This window comes from Coenobita brevimanus, chromosome 21 (assembly GCF_032717465.1).
Source record: "Coenobita brevimanus isolate Jiangsu-jjx chromosome 21, ASM3271746v2, whole genome shotgun sequence".
NCBI classification, from domain to species: Eukaryota; Metazoa; Arthropoda; class Malacostraca; order Decapoda; family Coenobitidae; genus Coenobita; species Coenobita brevimanus.
The window spans coordinates 12,624,096-12,645,677 of NC_136974.1; positions in this window are offsets into that span (position 1 = coordinate 12,624,096).

Here is a 21,582-nt window from a genome sequence, read left to right on the forward strand (position 1 = left end):
TTAGTTTCAATTAATCCACAGACATCCACTTTCGCACCCTCAAGCACCTGTACAATCTCTCTTTCGCCTCATCATTCGCACTCCTTACATTCCTTGTAGCAATCCGTACCAAGTCCTTTGTTTGTTCTTAGTCGTCATCTTTTGGTCAGATATATATATATATATATATATATATATATATATATATATATATATATATATATGACGACCCAGATAAACCCTTTATGGAAGGATATATTTCAGTTGCAACACATTAGGACTTGCTCAGCCCCACACAACCTGGCAAGTAACATAGCAGTTTAAATCTATCACAGCCACAACTCAAGTGTCTAAATGTTTAAGAGGCACATATTACACACGTGTGTACAAATATACAAATGTTTTTTTAAGCTTCTGACCGAGAATCGAACCCGAGACTTCTAGATAAAAGTCAGGCACTGTTACCACTACACCATGGCTTTATATATATATATATATATATATATATATATATATATATATATATATACTGTATATATATATATATATATATATATATATCAGGCACTGTTACCACTACACCATGGCTTTATATATATATATATATATATATATATATATATATATATATATATATATAGGGTGATTCACGAGATTTTCCGGAAACTCTGGGAAATGCAAGCTTATGCAATTCTAACCATATACTACTCTATAAGTATAGGTGTTTAATGTAATAGTTTACAAGTGGGGAAATTTTCAAATATGACGGACATCTCAGTGGGAGATGGCTGGGCTGGTGGCGACCTTGCTGTGTTGCCAAGTAACTCATTTTTTTTTAATTTTTCACATTGTTCTAATTCTGAATTAACCTATTTTTTCCTTAGTCGTCAGCTATCGCAGTGTGTAAGCGGACCAGCCCAGTGACGACGAGAGGCTGTGGCGAGGCACTGAGGTACTGTACATCCGCCACACCAGCCTAACTGCTACGCACAGGTTACTGCAGAACAATTTTTCTCTGGTTTTGACTTTTTTCCACACCACCCATGAGGTAAAAGTCTAGGCACGTTTTTGTTTTATAGAGGTTTCACCAGGAGGCCTAATCCTCTCTGAAAGTTCTGAGATGTTGAGAATTAATGAATACAATTGAACAAACTTACAAAATAAATGATGTTGAAAGTTACCACCATCAGCTGCTATGCACTTCCTTGCACGATCCAACACAGACTGCATAGCCTTCCTCAGAACTGCTGGGTTGTTCCTAATAATTTGTGCTATGTCCTTGATTTGATGGAGGAGTTCTTCTCTACTGTTTATCTTTTTCGTGTATGCCAGTGACTTCATGTGTCCCCAGAAGTGAAAGTCCAGTAGTGTTAAATCTGGGGATCTTGCGGACCATGAGTGAGGTCCTCCACTGCCTATCCATCGATCTGGGAATTCCTGATTGAGGTATTGTCACTTGTCTGCTGCAGTGTGGAGGTACTCCATCTTGTTGAAAAATGATACATCGCCGTGTTTTCAGAGGCACATCTTCAAATAACAAGGGAAGTTCATTTCTGAGAAAATTAACATAGACGTCTCCTGTAAGCCTCCCTTCAAAGATATGAGGTCCAATCAGCTGCTTGTCAATCATACCACACCACACATTAACTGAAAATTGGTGCCGAAAGTTCCGTTCAACTGTTTCCTTGGGATTTTCTTTCAACCACCAATGTGTATTACGAGTATTATGTGATCCACTGCGGGTAAATATGGTTTCATCAGTGTATAAAATGTACTGCACAGCTGAGGATGATTTGCTAGCCAAGTACAGAAATCCAGTCGTTGAGCAGAATCCCCGGGTTGTAGATGCTGAACTTGTATGTGATATGGGTGCAGACCTGCCCGCTTCAATGTTCTCCATACCTTCGCTTGGGGAACACTAACTCGGGATGAAATTCTTCTTGTACTGATGCTACGGCTGCGATGTACCATTCCTACTATGTGTTGTACCTCATCTTGCCTCTCCATGTGTTCAGCTGTGGCTCCAACTCCAGGAAAGCAACCTTGTCCCGGAGATGCTGGTAGACATGGTAAAACACTTTTGCATCTGGGCTCCTTCTGTTTGGATAGAAAAAATTTCCGTCTGTATTCTCTTGCTGATGCTTCAGCGTTGCCATTACAGAACCCATAGATAAAAACCATATCTGCATACTCCACGTTTGTAAAAGTGAATGGCATTGTAGTGAAATGTGGGTGAAACCATACCTAAAATAATTAACCCTTCCACACTCGCCTAGCCCTTGGCGAGAACTGTCAGTTTGAGCTCTGAGGTACCTCATCTCGTATCACTGGTATACCATGTTTACTCCTTCAACAGTAGATTTATTTGTCACTTTAAAGCAACATACTTTTATGTGTAGGACACTTACTTACCGGTACCTGGCGATTAATGAAAGAATAGTTTAATTCAGAATAACAATGTGTAAAATTTAAAAGAAAACAGTAACTTGGCAACACAGCAAGGTCGCCACCAGCTCAGCCGTCTCCTGCTGACATGTCTGTCAGATATGAAAATTTCCCCACTTGCAAACCATTACATTAAACACCTATACTTATAGAGTATTTTATGGTTAGAATTGCATAAGCTTGCATTTCCCAGAGTTTCCAGAAAAACTCGTGAATCACCCTTATATATAAATATATACATATATATAGATAGATAGGTAGATAGATCGATAGATAGATTGATAATCCTGTGTATCTATGTATCTGTCTATCTAAATATATATATATATATATATATATATATATATATACCAGTATACAGTAATCCCCGTACTATGCGGACTCCCACTTTCCGGACATCCCCACTTACCGGATATTTTGGTCCCGGGATCCTATATTCCCAAAATGGGCCAAAATACGCAAAAAATCCGAAAACAAATCCGACTTTTTTCCGCCAATAATTTGAACTCGGCGCATGCGATGCGGACCAGCTGTGTTTTGGTGCATAGTTCCACCGCCATCTGCTAGAGTGCTCCTGCATCCTCCCCACTTACTGCCCATCTCTTATTGTGAGTGCACGCTCGTGATCATGGCCGCCCACGTGCTCGCTTTTGTGGTGGTGCCTTACCTGCTTCAAGCTCTGCTGCTGTCTCATGCCTCTTGTTAGTGTGTGTGATGATGGCCTCGCCGCCTGAGAAGAGGAAGAGAGTGGTTTTGACTCTGGAGAAGAAGAGGGAGATATTGGACAAGGTGGATGCGGGATGGTCTACCTCACACATCCTTCGTGAATTCAGCCTGGCCCGATCTACCTTGTCTGATATCAAGAGATCCCGCGACAAACTCATGCAGTACACTACTGACTACTCGTTGAAAAGCAAACGCAACGTGGAGAGGAAGATGATGTTTACTCCCAAGTATGCTGAAGTCGACTGCTCCATGTTGATTTGGTATCGACAGCAACGTGCTGCTGGTGTGCTGGTGCATGGTACGGAGCCGAAGGCTGCTGCTGAGAAGTTCGCAAGGCTTCACGACGCCCCAGACTTCAAGGCATCCGTGGGTTGGCTCTTCGCGTTCAAGTTACGACATGGCCTTACCAACCGTAAGGCCCATGGCGAAGCTTTAGACGCCAACGAGGATGGAGTAGAGGAGTTTCGGCACAAGGTGAAGCACTTGATCGACAGGGAGGGCCTCACTCTCGGTCAAGTCTACAACACTGATGAAACTGGTTTATTCTATCACTCTTTGCCAACGAACATCCTAGCCGAGGAGACGGAGAAGCGCGTACCTGGCCGCAAGCTCTCCAAGCAAAGGATATGTGCTTTGTGTTGTGCCAATGCTAATGGCATGCACCAGCTTAAGCCCGTTATTGTTGGCCATGCAAAGCAGCCTCAGTGTCTTCGTGGGGTGATGGATGTCCTTCCTGTCGTTTGGTACCATTCTTTGGAGGCATGGTTCACTGTCCAGATCTTCAAAGACTGGTTCCACCGCCATTTCATCAAGGAGGTCATCCATTACCAGACGGAGAAACTGTGAATCCCACGCGACCAGGTAAAGGCCCTCCTTCTCGACAATGCACCTGCTCACCTGTGCGACAAGGACTTGGTGGCTGAGAATGGGTGCATTAGGTGCATGTTTCTGCCACCTAATACGACTTCTCTCGTCCAACCAATGGACCAAGAAGTGATCGTGGCAACGAAGAGGCTGTACCGACGGAAGTTCCTGAACGAGGTGATGGTTGTTCTCGAGGACGAGGACGAGAGCAGGAAGGGATGGGACAAGCGAGGCCAGCGGACTTTGGAAAACCTTTGCCGCTACAACATCAAGTCTGCCATTTACAGCTGGACCAGTGCATGGAAGGAAGTCCCTGTCAAGACTCTAGAAAATGGTTGGTCTCATCTGCTTCTCGGAATGGATGTGGAACACGATTTCCTAGGTTTTGACGTGGATGATTTCCATGCACGTCTACTGTACGATGTTGATGTGGACAAAGTGCGTGAGTGGTTGGATGACGACGAGGGTGATCCTGGGTATCAGACCATGTCTGATATCGAGATCACATCTTCAGTTGCAGGTGTCAGTACCCAGCTTGAAGATTCCGACAAGGATGGTGATGATGATGCGGACTCCTCTCAGTGTGACATTACTCCAGCCATCCCCAAGCTGAGCGCACTCTGGGAACATGTAGAGTTCGTTCTCGACTACCTGGAACACCCAGACTGCAACAGGGAGATGGGGCCCTTGGGACTTGTGGAGGAAGTGTGCGCTTTCAGGCAGCGCATCAATAATCGCCAAAATTTCGTTCCTTGCGTCAGTCAACCATTGACAGCTTTTTCAGACCCGTGACCCCCGCTGTGCCCAGCCCTGGCTCCACTCCATTGCCTCCCCAAGACAGGCCCTCATCCTCCGAGCCACAGCCCAGCACATCAGGCATGGTGGAGTCACCACTTGACATGAGTTTGCGCCTCTCTTCAGAGATGTCTGCAGTGGGTACTCCATCACCACAACCCAGCAACTCACCCCCTAGGCCACCTGCATCAGCTACTCTCAGACTCTGACAGTGATTAAACGGCAAGAACTTCTTCACTAGACCACACAGGAATTTACAGTGTTGTGAAGTGAAAAAAAACAGTGCATAGTGTAAAGAAATTAGAATTTTGAGTGCAAAGACTAAAGTGCAGAGTGCAACACTGATTTTATTGACTTTTAATGGTGTGCTAATTAACTTGAGTGTGTTTTGTTTAGAAAATGGATTTATGAGTGCAAAGACTTTAAGTGAAGAGTGCAACACTTATTTCATCATGGTACAATGGAGCGCAAGTAAGACTAGAGTGCGCAGTGTTAAGAGAATGGAATTCTGAGTGCAAATGACTAAGTTCAGTGCAAGACTTCATGTACAGTGTACTGCAGGTGCTTCAGGTACTCCTTTTTACTCTCAGAGTTTGAGAGGAGGCGGGTTATTCATCGAGATGGCCAGTGACTTGCTGTAAGTGCCCAGAATGTTTCACATTGTACTGTATTTTCCATACTTACCTCTAACACCTCATTTCACTCTTTTTATGTCCCTTATTGGTGTGAATAGGGTCTTAGGTGCTATGCATGTGCAGTAGGGAGGTGTTTTTCTGAGTTAGGCTAGGTTAGAGTCCATAACTACCAGTCCAGGAGCCAGGGACTTGTTATAAGTACCCAGAATGTTTAATATTGTATAAACTCACCTCTGAAACCTCATTCTCTGGTTCTTTTGCATTTATTTCAGTCTTTTATGTTCCTTATTGGTGTGATTTGGGTCTTAAATAGGTGCAATGCATGTCCAGAGGGAGTTGTATAGGTGTTTTTCTGAGTTAGGGTCCATAAGTACAAGTCCAGGAGGCTGGGGCCCACTATCCGGACGGGACCACTTTAAGGACATGCCTTTGACTCTATTACATCGGATAGTGGAGGGATTACTATACAAATTTTTAAATTTATTTTGTTTACTTAGTCACTTTTTATTTTGGCAATCTACCCGTTTATGTCTGTATACTGCTCCTTGTGTTTGAACTCTGATGTGTAAGCGTACATGAAACCAAGGTATTAAAACTGTGTTCACGTAGTTGTGGAGAATTCCCTAATTATTTACGATAATTTTGGAGTATGTAAGGTTGATTGAAAATCTTCTCTTTTTTGTCGTTGCTGACTACACTCGGCAATATGTAACTCAGGTGACTAATTCTAAAACACAATAGGTTTTCCTTTAGTGCCCATCAAAACTGGAGGCAAAACATACATCTTGGTGCATTCTGCTTTAATCATACCTTGACCCAGTGCAGCCTGTCTGCATGGCATTCTAGGCAGATTGTCCTAACACTTGCTATCAATGTGCAGAAACATTCTTTATAAGTCTTACAGTACAATATTCAGTATTGCTCTGTTGTCCTGTCAAAATGAAACAATGGTTCAGTCTAGAACAGTGGTTCCCAAACTTTTTCTGGTCGTTACCCACTTTTCATACATGATCCTCGTCCATGGCCTCCCTTCCCCAACCATAACCCATGACTACAGTGACTGTCAACACTACAGTCCTACACTCATCATGTCCATATAAAAATCACTCTAGCAAATCCTGTAATTTTCTTGATTTCATTTGTTATTTTCTCTTTTGTTAAGTATTAATAAAGAAATGTGTATTTTGTCTTAGCTGAATCTTATATATATATATATATATATATATATATATATATATATATATATATATGTATAAAATTATTGAAGTATTCACAGGTGGACACAAACTGATTATATGGGGAGGTGCACACAGTGATCAATGTTGCAACTGTGAATGGATAGTTAACTGAAAAATGTGAACATCCTTGCTGATACTCAAGATTCAAGACCAGGTTATCATACAGAATTCATAGTTTAGGAAGCCTTAGAATTAGATTGAGTTAAATTATCTACTCTCCTAATACATCTCTATGCCTTATTTTATGTCAACAACACAGAATCAGATTTAAAAAAAAAAAAAAAAAAGGTAATTACACAGGAAAAAAAAAAAAAAAAAGGACGTATTACTTATGTGTCTGTGTCTGGCAGCAAGGCATTGAATAAACCTGTACTGAACCTGTGTAAGTTCTCTCCACTGACTACCTACTCGCTAAACTCCTTCGGTTCAGGTTATGGCCCCCTACATTCTGATACATGGCCCCCAAGGGGGCCATGGCCCCCAGTTTGGGAACCACTGGTCTAGAATTATGCACAATAAGCAGTGCAGAACTATCGTGCGTAAAGATCCCAGTACCGTGCACAATGTCCGGTCTCAGGAATGATAAAAAATTATTTTACATGGTTGATTAATTATCTTCCTATCCCAATAGATCATCCTATAATTTAATCGTGTGATCCACCAAGAAAAACACAATACGTACCCTGGAAATGGCAATTATGGTCGACGGAGTAGAGTAAGGGTTCTATAAAGGTAGAAGACAGTGGGAGAGGTACGATTAGCAGGAGGGTGGTTGTGATAAAAGTCGGTAGACTCCTAGCTCATAATCACTCCCTGCCTAGCCCTCGACGTGAGCAGACCAACGGCCAAACTCTCTCGAGCTCTGGACTCGGTCTCATTTACTGAGAACGATTTTCGGAAGTTTTTCCTGCTTTCGTCTTTGCTGGACTTTACCTCATTTACTGAGGGTGATTTTTACCTCATTTACTGAGGGTGATTTTTTTTTTTTTCCTTTTTTTGGTGAGACTCGGTCCATGACAGATAGACCCTGCTGCTTGTGGGTGTGATTGTGTGTGTATTTGTTGGTGTTTGTGAGTTTTTTTTTTTTCCGGCTGCTGTTAGTGTCTCTCTGTGTGGTACGAAGCCGAACTCCGAAGGAATGCCGTTAGGGCATTTCCATGAGGGGGGGCCATTAGGGCCTGGTTATTGGAAGCGCAGAGAGCAGCTCTGATAGATTAGGGAAGACCCGAAAGGGGCAGTGGCGGGGCCTCCTTCATTACCCTTTAGAGGGCGGGGAGCATAGGTAGCCCATCACTTTAGGGACCTGCCAGACTTTTTTGGTTTATTGTTTGTGTGTGTGTCTGTGTGTGTGTGTGTGTGTGTTGAGAGTGAGTGTTGGTGTATCTGTCTAAGTGTCTGTGTGAATGATGTCTGTGTGTTTTTGTCTGTGTGTCTGTCCCTCAGGGACATAAGGAGGACCCAGATCCCCAGGCCCACAGGGCCGGCCCACCAATCCCCTTCTGTGCAGAGGACGTCTCACCCTGCTGCCACACCAGGCGCAAAGTGGGAGCGGCGTCTCTCAGATGCCAGCTCCCACTCGTCAACGTCTGGCAACACCTCTGCCTCCCTTCTCCTTGGCCCATGGGGACTGTTCCCCGTGCATGGGCTGTCGTCTCAGCCCCCCCGCCCCTCCACTTTGGCACATGCAGCCAAGGTTGCATGTGTCCATGAGGCGATGGAGGAAGACACCTCGGCTCCTTCTCTCCCCACCTCTAACAAAAAGACCTCTGGTGCTCCCCATACAGCTGCCTCTCCTGCTGAGTGCCCATGCCATCAGGCACCTACCACTGCCAAGCCGTCTCCACCTGCCACTTTGACCATGCACAACGGAGCCTGCGCTGCAACGGCACCCATGACTGCTGGAGTTGGCCCTTCTGCCACGCCTGTTGCCGACTGCTTTATCCCTGTTGCGTGAAAACAACGGCGAGCGCCGCAGGGAAACGCCCCTCATCCTGCATCCAGGACTTTGGTGCCATGGCGGCCTCCCTCTGCTACTTGCCCCTCAGTCTCAGTCGTGCCTCCTCTGTCTCCTCGCTCGTCCTACCCGGCCTTTCGTGTTACTCTCCATGGGGGATACGACACGAGCTACGATGCAGTAGCAACACTGGAACAACATCTGCCAGGCCTCGCAGCCATGAACCACTATGCTGATCCCCACCAAGGAGGAGTCATACCTATGCCTAAAGGCAGTGGTAGAGGAGGACGCCCCCATAGTCAGGCTCGTGGAGCTCCCTCAGGGCGCCCAAACTATGAAGGCGATGGTCATGGGATATCTCCGGAGCATGCTGGTAGATATCCTCGTACGGCACCCTCTTGTAGAAACAGCAGAGTGCTGTCAAAATCAGCAGACAAGGGAGGAAATGCTGCAGATCTCGTGACCCTGCAGGGGCATTTAGTGCTGTCTCTCGACCTGGGCAATTGGGGAACCTTCTATCTCCGCCCCTTCACGCTGGAACCGCTGCTCTGCTACTGGTGCCACCGCTATGGACACCATCACGCCACCCGCAACTGCCCCATCATCTGCGGTATGTGCAGTGGCAAGCACGACACGGAACAGTGCCTGCAGCGGTTCAAGGCCAACGAACCAATTGCCACCAAGTGCCCCAAATGCTCAGGGCAACACCACGCCTGGCACCACAGTTGTCCTGCGAGGGTTCAGCGAGTGAACCAGGGTCGGGAGAGGCAGGTTGCTTTTGTGCGAGAGCACCAGGCCACCAGCGCCACTCCAGCTCCCCCAGGCACTTTCATCTGGGGACAGCAGCGCTGCCCTCCTGCTCCAAGCCCATCAGCCCCCAGTATCCAGGACTTTCCTCCCTTGCCTTCAGCTCTCACTGTGGGCCAGCCCACCGCAGAGGTCCACTGCCCACCGTCGCCTGACCAGCCACCACCACCCACCTCAGTGCCCAGTCAGCTGCCGGTCGTTATGCCACTACCGCCCAGCTCCACGCCCAGCCTACCCACCGCTCCTGCCTCTCCAGTCCTCACTTTCACAGCAGAGGATATCAGAGACCTGGGCTAGCAGACTGCAGTGGCCATTGCCAAACCAGTCTCCCTAAAACTGGGAATTACTTTGATGGCGGCCTCGATTGCCTCTGCTGCCGATCGCATTGTCGATCAAGCAGTCGACAAGAAACTGCAAGGCCTCGGCACCCATCCTACCCCTCGCTGCCCAGCTTACTCTACAGGGGGACCACAGACTACCCCATGTAGGCTGGCTCACTCATTCACGCGTGCCAAGCCCCAGAATTCCACCGCCCCATCTCCCGCCCCTCAGCAGACTCAACCTCGCTCCCTTCAAGGGCAAGCACCTGCGCCCTCGGTGGCGACAACAATAGACATGGCCCCTCCTCAGATGCCAGAGGAAGATTGTTTCTGTCTCCAGACGACAGGACAACTCCTCCCTTAGTCTCCTTCAGTGGAACTGTCTAGGAGCACGGGATAAGCTCCCGCTTTTGCAGGAGGTGGCCGACAGGGACCACCCTCATTTTATCATACTGCAGGAGACCCTGCTTCCAGATAGTTCCACTTATCGTCCCTCGGGTTACACCACCCATCTCCTCTTTTATGTTCGTGGCGTTACACGGGGATGTGCCGTTCTGGTTCAGGACCACATCGTGTGCATGGATTGTGAACCCCATCCTTTCTGTGGACCTGATGTGGAGGTCCAGGGCATGGTTCTCCACCTGGCGACGTCGTCCCTGACGGTATACTACGTATACTGAAGTCACAGGGGCCTCTTGGAAATGGGAGACCTATTCTCCCAGGCTGCCAAGGGTGCTGTGTACGTTGGGGGCGACGTTAACGCCCACCACACCCTTCTCTCATCGCCTCTTCTGTCCAGTTAAGCAGGGAGGCACATCTCTTTGGTCCTGGAGGAGATGGATGGTGTATCCCTTTTGAACTCTCCTGGGGTTGCCACACACATAGGTGGGGGCTGTCTCTACCTGTCTTTTGTGTCGTCCCCCCTGGTGGGCTCATCGACCTGGTCGCTCCACCCCCAATTCACTAGCGACCATTTTGCGGTCAAAGTCACATTACCAATGGCTCCACTTCCGCCTCCCCCTCTCCCTCCACCTAGGTGGGATCTCCGCAGTTCTGACTGGTCAGCTTTTCGCCATGCATTAGCTGCGGTCTTTGAGGCGTCTCCTGCCCCGGACCTCGAGAGTCGAGTGGATCAAGTTGCCCACGCTTTTTCCCAGGTGGACTCTCTCACTATTCTGGTGCAACGATGATCCACGTGGTGCTATTGAGACAGCTGGTTTTACTGCGACAGAGTCAGGGAAGTGAATCACAGGCTCAGTGCTGTGCGCAGGCAGTACCGGCGGTGCCGAACATCCTCGCATCGTCGGTACCTGGCTGCTGTCACGCGCCATGTGATGTCGGAAAAGCGCCGCCTTAACCCGCTGCATGCCAGTGCCGTTTTAAGACGGTCTGACATAATGCCGCGGCCAGTGCCAGTGCTGTTTTAAAACAGTCTAAAATAAAAAAATTCACTATGACTACATTTTTAAGATTCGTGGGTAAAAATTGGCTGGCATGTAAGGTAACTGTTCCTCTACCATCCCCCAGGCTGTCAAGGCCATGCACTCACTCGCTTCCACCCTCACGCTCGCTCTGCCTCACTCTGCCTGTGTGCCTCACCCAGTGCTGTACATAGTGAAGGCATTTTGTAAATATTTTTATGTAAGTGTAAGTTGTAAATATTTTCTTGTAAGTATAAGGACTATATAGTGAAGTCAAGTTGTAAATACCTTCTTGTAAGTGCCAGGACTGTACGTAATGAAGTCAGGTTGTACCTATCTTCAAGTAAGCGTAAGATAATGCATTCACAGTGGGAAAGAACACAAACTGTGATAGATGCTTAAGTAATAAGTGATCAGAAAAGTGAACTGAACATTGCTGTACCTTCCCAGCATAAATACTTGAGTATACCTTTCATAAGAAACGGCTTTCTCTCACGTACGCGGTGAACTGTGAGAGCAGCTATACCTGTACACGAGTATGCAGGACTAAATAACACTCATTTCCGAACCTCGGTGAGCATTTTAATGGCGAAATTCGTTGTTTCCACGTCAAAAGCTATCATTTTAGCCCCTCCCCTAAAAGGTTGAAAAATTGCCGGCACTGGGGTGACCCAGAGGGCTAAAAATAGCCAGCATGTGGCGGGTTAAGGAGGAGGCATGGGTTAGATGGTGTTGTACCTTGGATTCTCACTCCACTCTCCATGAGATGTGGAGGCGAATCCAGTCCATTTCTGATCAATTTCCTCCTCGCCTGCCGTCACACCCTGACCCTGCTGCTGAAGCCAGCCGTCTCGCACAGCATTTCGCGGACCGTTCTGCTTCCCACAATCTCCTGTGCTCCATCCGAGCCCTACAGGAGCAGTTGTTGGCTTTTTGTGTTGCTGCTGTACAGGCTGCCTGTGCCAGACCTGATCCCACAGATCATCCCATCACCAGCGGGGAGCTTCATAAGGCATGGTGACGCAGGACCGACACTGCACCTGGGCTCGATGGGCTCACCTATTAGCTTTTGTGCAATACTGGAGATTGTGGTAGGTAGAGACTTCTTGATCTGTTTAACTTCTCGTGGTCTGAGGGCCGTTTGCCAAGGCCGTGGAAGACAGCTGTCATCCACCCAATTCTTAAACCTCGCAATCCTGGCGCCATGCGCCCCATCTCGCATTTCAGCTGTGTGGCTAAGACGGCAGAAAGTGTTGTGCGTGCTCGCCTTGCCTGGCGTCTGGGACCGTTGCACCTGAGGACTTTTGCATACTATCCTGGCAGGAGTGCTTCTCACTGCCTCACTTCTTTCTTTGGGGAGCTTCGAGGTGGATGGGGGATGGCTGTCATCCTCAACCCCGAAAAGGCCTTTGAGCTGGCAAGCCCTCTTGCCATCCAGGCAATCCTTGTGAACCAGGGAATCGGAGGTAGACTCTTATCATGGGTGGGGGATTTCTTTCAGCAGCGGACAGCGGGGGTCAGGTTTCAGGGGCAGCTTTCTCCCTTTTTTCAACATCAAAACGTTATCCCCCAGGGGAGTGTTCTCAGCCCCTTGCTATTCAATGTACTGGTGGAAGGGCTACTGACGGTGGACTATGGCCCCGGCGTGACGCTGCTTGTCTATGCAGATGATTTGGCACTTGTTTTCTCGAAGGGGGACTGTTTCACCCAGGCACCGGTTGCACTCTCTCGGCTGCATGCCAAGTGCAGCGAATTTGGGTTGAAGGTCAACCTCGAGAAGACTAAGTGCCTACCTTTCGGTCTCCGCCCTCCAGATCATCCGCTCTTGCTTGGTGGCAAGTGCATTGAGATTGTCACGCTTCATCGTTACCTGGGAGTTCATTTCGACCGCAGTCTCACTTTCAAAAAACACGTGAAGTACCTGTGACAGCGGGCTGCAACCCGCATTTCTGCTCTCCACTACCTTTCACGCCGCGGTCTAGGGGCGTCTTATGCTGTCTTACACACACTCTATGTACATGCCATCACTTGTAGATTATAGTGCTATATGCCTCACAGGTTTTGCCCCACACGTTTCTCAGTCTTTGGAGGGGCTTCAGAATGAAGCACTCCGTATTATGCTCCATGCTTCACGATGGACTAGGCTGGTTAACCTCCGCCTAGAGTGTGGGTTTCCATCACTTGCCCACAGAATTGCTTTGCATGCAACAGCTGAGACGCTTCGGCTAGTACATCGCCATCCACACTTACTGGTCTCAGTTTTACTGTGGCGTCTAGCAAGCTGGCCTCCTGATCCGCTTCCTCATCATGACTGGGCTCAGGCCACCACAGCTCTACTTCATGATTTGGGTGTAGCTTCGGAGGTGTGCGGCGATCCTGAGCTAGACTGGGCTACTCGCCTCCCTCCCCCTGGTCGCCTCCCCCTTTCACCGATGTTTATCCTTCGATGTTTAAGTCTCGCCACTCCATTCCGGCCGTCCTGCAGGAGAGTCTTAGTAGCATCTCTGCTATCAACTCCACAGCCTCAGCAGTCTACTATACAGACTGCTCAGTCTCGTCTGATGGCTCAGCAGGGGCGGCTTTTGTTTCTGGAATATACACAGAATCCTGGCGCATCTCCATGGGGATCTTGGCCTTCCAGGTAGAGCTGGTGGCTCTTCTCGGTGCCTTGCACCATGCCTACGGACATCGATATCAGCAAGTCTTTTTCCACACTGCCTTACTTTCCTCCCTTCAGTGCCTGGAGTCTCTCTGTCTCGCATCCCACCTACTCACTGCCATGTATACTGTTTCTTCCCTCATCCAGCGGCAGGGTAGCTTAGTGACTTTTCACTGGGTCCCTGGGCATGTTGGAATTGGGGGATATGAGCTGCCGGATACAACTGCATGTGCGGCTAGCACTCTTCCTGCTGTCACATTTCCACTCAGACCTTGTGCCACCCGAGTCCTCTCAGTGGTGGCTACCACCCTCTCAAGACGTACTAGGTATGACCATTACCTATGTATTGCCGAAGGCTCGCGCCCGGCTGCCTGGTATGTGGCGGCCATGTCATGTACTTCTCTTTCTATACTGACTGGCATACCAAACTGCATTCTAGTTAGAATCCGGCATCTCCGCCTAGGCTTCCTGTGCTATCACCAGGTTGCCGTCTTAGATCCTGAACCGTGCCCCCATTGCTATGCACGGTCCACCGAACCCCTCTGCCATTACCCGCTTGACTGCCCGGCAACTGCCCCACTTCATACAAGGATTGATGGATACTTTCCTCATACTGGTGACGATATCTTTGATGTGGCTTGGGTCGTTAGCAATGTACCCTTCCAGAGGCTTCTACACATAGTGAGAAATTATCCTCCTCCTTGCTAACTGCCTTCCACTTTGTCATTGCTCTAGGATATTCTATTTTTTTATTTTTTTAATGCTTCTTGTCTTTTTTTTTTTATTCTGCTTATCACTGACGTGCTCTCAGTTTGTCCTTGTCACACCAGGTTTGGGCAAATAACAACAACAACAAGCTCATAATAGATGAGTTTCCGGTCAAAATTTGAAGTAAGATACTTGTATGGGTAAAAAATACGCAAAAAATAACTATGTTAACCATTATTTCCAAAATAATTGAACAGAAACATGAAAAAATAATAAAGCTTAATCACGTGACTCTGAAACGGCCTCTGATTGGTCGTGACGTCAATACTCACACTGAGGCAGCATAGTCTACATTGTTTACGTATAGTCTGCATGCATTGTGCTTTTATCTGACCTCCAAGAATGCCCAGTGACAAGAGGAGTAATTGCTTGTGTTTCGTTCCAATGTGTAAGTGCACAGACAAAAGCACACCAAGGAAATTATTCCTCTGTGTACCATCCAATAACAATAAACGAAAGCAGTGGTGGTTGGCTGCTCGTCGGAAGTTACCAGTGCTGGAATGCAGTCTTTACTGTTATAAAAATATATTCTTTACCACATACATTCAAAATACATCTAATTATCTGAAATTCGGTAAAAAAAAAAAAAATGATTATTTAACTCTTACTAGACTATAAGGATTCAGAGCGAAGGCGTGCTAAGGTTAGCGGGTATTTCTACTTCAGGGCAGGGATGCACAAAACTCCGTCGGATGGCAGCCTTAAGGCTGGCCTTAAATGAAATATTAAAGGCGGCCCTACGGCTGCCTCTAAGGCCCATGCACGACGACCCCTTGCCTTGTCTTAAGGCTGACTTAAGTTTCGTGCATTGGCTTTACCTAAGGCTAGCCTTAACTGTAGGGAATGTTTGGGGGGAAATCTCGTGCGTCAGCTGAGACTCTTCCGACCAATCAGACGGCAGAACACAGAAACACTGGGCCAATCACAGAGCTTTAAGAATCAGCTGGAGATGAGAGGCGAGAGCGTGTGTTTATGTTACCGGCAATGTGGGGAAACCCGTCACACATAATGCCTAGGTAAACTATATAATGCTAAAATTTCAAGACAAGGTCTAAGAAAATCGTCTGTACACATTTCCTTGGTATTCTGTAGATTACCGTGTTTGTTTTAGGCAAAGTGAGGAACGACCAAACTATAGCAAACCGGCAAATGTGAAATCAGTTATTTCAGTATGTTAGGCTAATTTAGACTGCTGTTAGGTTAGGCTGGGATAGTCTAGGCTACGTTCAAATTCAATATAGGTAGGTTAGGTTACGTTAATTTAGGTAAACGCCTAACACAGCGCTCTTCTAAATTAGCCTAACTTAACCTAGCCTAACCTAACTTAAACTTAACCTAGATTATCCCAGCCTAACCCCCTGTTGTTTATTATACTTTGCCATAAAAATGCTAGACATACTACAGAATACCTAGCATTCTAATAAAATTCCTAGGTAAAATGTATGAAGTCAGAATGAAATAAGCTTATTTCATACCTTGCCAAAAAATGCTAGACATTCTGTCGAATACCTGGGCATTCTATACAATACATTATTTTCACACAATGCCGGTAACATTAACACAACAGTCAAGGATAAGCAAGTGAAGTACCAGTAATTAATTGAAAACAATGTAGGGTGCAATGAAAATCACTCCAGCATTACACCCACACAACCTTTAAAACATTAGTAAGATGGGAGGGTTTAGGAGTAAAGAAACAAAATAGCAATATGAACGGGAACTTATTATGCCTGCCATGTTTTACCTAACCATTGTCCGACTTCACAAAAAGTAATCAGCAACCACAGTTACCTAGCAGAAAACTGTCACCATAGACACCTTGGTTCACATCTCTGGTGGAGGTTAGAATTAACCCAGATATAGGCAGTGTTATTGCTGCCATCTGTAATTACAGCTCAGTATCATTTTGCTGCTGTCACAACTTGGACATCCAGTGAATGGAACCCATTGCAACTGACAAGGACATGTTCTTTGTGATCTTGGGCCTTAATTGGTACGAGGGCTCAATCCATTGCTCCATTCACTTTAGGAAGTTAACAATGAAGAATTATCACCAACCCATAATATGGCTGCATGGCAAAGCAAACGTAGAGGGAAAATAAAGACCATAAGAAACATGCAAACATCAAGAAAAGGGGGTAGGACAAAAGACAGAAGAGGACATTTAGGAATGAAGGACTGAAGACAAAAAGGCTCCTCCTTAGTTGCCCTTTACAAGCAGGGATACTGGGGATGTGTTCTTTCCCTCCCTTCTCATGGGGGACCCAAGCAGTTTAGAAAAATGATTTATTCTGTGGAAACCCTCTAGTCTGTTCTTCTCAGCAAAACACTGGGCATCTTAATTTCTGTCATTTCCTGTATAAAGCATCTGTCACACGTGATATCACTTTGGATACTTTTGTTGACTGATGAATACCACTCTCCAACAACACTCTGAAAATTCCCCTGGGTTGCCAAAAGTTGTTGCGTAGGCAAGAATGGTATGGGAGTGTAGCGTGACACTCCCAGTATGAGGCTCAAGTTCTGTTAAACGAAGGAATTTGCTCCTGGGGAGGCGATATTGTCTCAATGCATGTTCATCATTTGTGTTATGGGGGTTCAGTGGATCCAGGAAACCTCCATTCCCTTCTCAAAGCACGATCTAGTTCACAGGCAACCATCAACTCCATACCGAGATAAACAATAACAAGTTTGGTCCGGTTTGTGCTATAGAGAATATCAAATCGGAGTTACTTTATTTACGGGTCTCAATACAGTAAGGCTGCTCCGACCCAGCCTCAGCGGCTGAGGCGGCCTTACCGAGGCTTACCCTCCTATAAGTGCTTCGTGCACGGGCCTTAGCGACCTACGGCCTTAAACTACCCGACTTAAGGCCGTGTGTAGCCTTAAGGTCGTTTGTGCATCCGGGCAGTGCCAGCACACCTTGACAGACTTCTATTTACACAAATACTGATATCAAGTGCAAATAAATGCAGCTGTCGTTAAATTAATATATATACAAAGCAAAAGTCTGCCAAGGCAAGCTGTTGAGCTAAAGGAGAAACACTTCCGCTAATTTTAGCGCATTTTCGCTGAATCCGGACTTTTTTCAAATTAAATACAAAAATCTGACCGGATTTCAGATAATTAGATGTGTTTGAACATATATGGTAATATGAACATATATGGTAATAAACTCTATAACACCAATTAAAAGTGTCGATTCGGTGTTAATTCGGTAAATGACTGCCTATTCGGTATTTCATCGGATTCTCCTGAAGGAACTTTACGATCAAGTTCAGAGTCATTGAAACTGTTCTTTCAGAAAACTAATAATGAAGAGGCCAAATATTGAATATTAATGAGCATAATACAATTATAAACTCATGCGACTGATCCTGTACACCATACATTAAAAACTTTTCCACCTCACGTATGAGCACTGCTCAGGAATGGTGTAGCTCCTACTTTTGGTCGATTTCACTACTGTTTACTTACCTAACAGGTATCATCCATTTACACCATGAAAAGTATTCTTTCACAACATACCTGAAGGGGATAGTTTGGATCTACGTTGGCCATGTAGGTACAACTGTTATCTCTGTTACTGGTAAAGTATTGTGTGATGGATTGGAGCGTCGTCTGCAGTGTGAATATGACGTCATCGCCAACATGGCGGCTGCTTCCCTCCAGCCGCAAAGAATGTTATAACGTCTTGATCAGTGCAACTGAAAAATTAAATTAAAAGATACATATACCATTAGCTTCTAAGTACATGGCAGAGTGTACTTGCCATATATACCTAGAACAGGCAACACTTCTGTTCCTGTCCATATATCACAAGTTAGAAAATTATACAAGGACATGTTATTTAGAAAACATTTGAAATTTGTGTGTGTGTGTGTGTGTGTGTGTGTGTGTGTGTGTGTGTGTGTGTGTGTGTAGATTTGGCAAGTGTATGTCCCGTCCCAGTCTCGTTCGTCGCCAGCACTTCGTCACCTTAAGTGGTGACACAACTGATTAACTTACGACAAATTGCAGAGGCTGAATACTGCTGTTACTGAATATTATTTAACATATCTTAATACTTCTAAGGGCAATAGTACAAAAAGAGAAATACTGTGTAATCTCTCTCTCTCTCTCTCTCTCTCTCTCTCTCTCTCTCTCTCCACTCATGTTTTGCACCGCTCCACCTTTCTTAGCGTCACTGCACACTCATGATACACTCAGCACGCAGTGTGAATACCGCACCGTATTTCTTGTGTAAAGTTACGGTCAGTAGTTCTTTACACCGTGTTAGTAACTTATCTAAATCTAAACAGATTTTACTTGACCCGTGTATAAAACAGATGCGCATTGGAATATCGCTCAGTTCGATTCCTCTTACATTTAATGGAGCGTGTCCTTTTTTTTTTTTTTTTACATGTCTGACTCTGGGCAAAGGCTTCAGGTCTATTCCCAAGTCCCAGTAGTCATCCTTGAGGCCCAGTAGTCCTCCTACATTTCCACATATCATCACTTCGGCGCAAACACCCATCATCCATACTGAATACATGCTAGAGCTGTCCCATACAGGACTGGTTTACTGGTATTAGCGGGAGTACTTTTATGACATGTCGGCAGGTCATCTGGTAGATCAGAAAAATCTGCTTTTTAAGACATTCAAATCCTTAAACTGTTTCTTGCCCCTGTCGGGATTCGAACCTGGGTCCATTAGGACTGCAGGCCGCCTCTCTACCGATTCTGCCTCCGCCTCCCTCTTGTTGAGATTTGTCCAATGGACCGTAATGATTTAAAACCGAGAGATGGTTAGGATTTGTTGCTTACATAATGCCACTCAAGGACAATCGAGGCTGGTCTCCTTCTCAAAGGTCAGGAATGAGTAGCCTAGCCCCGAGACCCTACACTTCTGATGGGACAAAAATGGATTAGGTGATGATGATATAAATAAATGTGAATTGTTCAAACAACAGCTATACCCGCAGATGGAACGTGTGGTTAATGAACAGATATTACATTTCTGGCTCGACCAGGGCCCCCTGCTTCGTCATTCATACCTAATGAGGCTTCAAGTTGGGTCGAAATTGTTGTACCAGGTCAATAAACACAGTGTTCATGGGTGGACAAAAACTGTTCCATTCCGTGTAAAGGCGTGATTGACCGTAACTCTGCCATAGTCAATCAGGCCTATTAAAATGGATACACACAAACACATTACCACAGTTGACACACATTCCTGTTAGGACAGGCGCCCGTCCCCTACCCCACCCCCCACTAATACACACACGTTTTACAGTATATGGTGTACATAGAGCAGACATACACACATACACACCCGTTTGAGTACACATGCACAGCAGACACGCACATCCAAACAGAGAGGGTGCGCCGGATAAATGGACCATATACTCTAAGTGGAACATACGAGGCTGGCGCGTGTGACTGGTCCTTTGTGTCAGTATATTTGAACACATTTTTTTTCTTCTCTCTCTCTCTCTCTCTCTCTCTCTCTCTCTCTCTCTCTCTCTCTCTCTCTCACTGTGTGGGTGGGGGGGGGGTAATATAATACTGGTTTACGAGTATGTAACTATATGTTACACCCCATTCGAGATATTGTCCATTGTAAAAACTGCACAGCCATTTTGCTCTCTTGGTAAAATGGTGAGTGTGAGTAAATAATTCATAGTGTGAGAAGTTTAGCTGTTCAATAGCTTCATGAACTACCCATCATCATAATACCGCCTGGCGGCAGCACGAATAAAACAGGAAAAACTTCATTGTATAATAGTAGTTAATGGAAGGTGTGAGCCATTTAGCTGTCCATTACATGAGTTGCGCCACGATATATACGGTATCATCCGGCGGCAGCAAAAATGAAATAGAGAAAAACGGCATTGTTCTGAACTGGGTTAACGGAGGTTGATTCTATCCCCTCCACTATGACAGGCTGAATAAAAACGTCTTGTGGTAGCAATAATAAAGTAGAACAAACATGCGCCTACCGAAGACCTTTAAAATTCATGGAGTGTCTATTACTCGAAAATGCTTTTCTGTCTGCATCCGCTAAGATATCAGTCGGCTAAACAAAATCGTCTGATATTCGGTTGAATTATATCCCCGGGTTTATCTGTAGCAGCTTAAAGGTTGGCAAAAATACCGTACTTACTGCACCCAATTCTACCAGTGTCTCAACCCCCTCTGTCTGGTGAATTATACTTTTAACAGTATTTGCTCGTCTATTTTTAATACGTCAAAGCTTAAATCGTATTAATGAAAAAGCAGATGTTGTGCAATATATTATAGTATTACTGAAGTTTCCAACCATCCTTGACTTCCTCACTGTATTCTGTTAGTACCGGTACCTTCTTCCCAGTGATGTTAGTGGTTGGTGGCAACCATTATCCACTCACTTTGGTGTGGTGCTGCCTGCTTCTTTCTAGGTGACTCTACACTAAGTGACAAACTAGATGGTCTCCTGTAACCCAGGAAACCATTTACAATGCTGGATGGTAACCGTATAACCAAATAAACTGGGGTAAGTTTGAGCGAAGTACAGTATGATGCTCCTGTTATTGTAACTGGGTGGAGAGACCCAAATGCACCATCCACTCAGGAACCAAACCTTTACGTTCTTCCCCTCGCCTCGCTATGGTGAGGCAGTCAACCACAAGGGAATATCATTTCCCTAGCCTTGCAGGGGCTATTGCTTTCCTGCGATTGGTGGGTCTGCTTATCCACACAGACTGGGGTTGATCTACTTCTGCTACTACTGGCTGCTGTTGCTACTACTACTACTACTACTACTACCTCTGCTACTACTTCTGCTATTACTACTGCTGCAGCTGCAACATTGACGTCTTTTCCATTTAAGTCTTGCTGCCTCCAGATGATTATTTTCAGCGTGGAGGAGACTTTTGGAAACGGCTGAGTTACATGTATTTTGAATAATCTGAGGTCCTTCATACGTTGATAAAACTGCCTGGAGGTAGAAA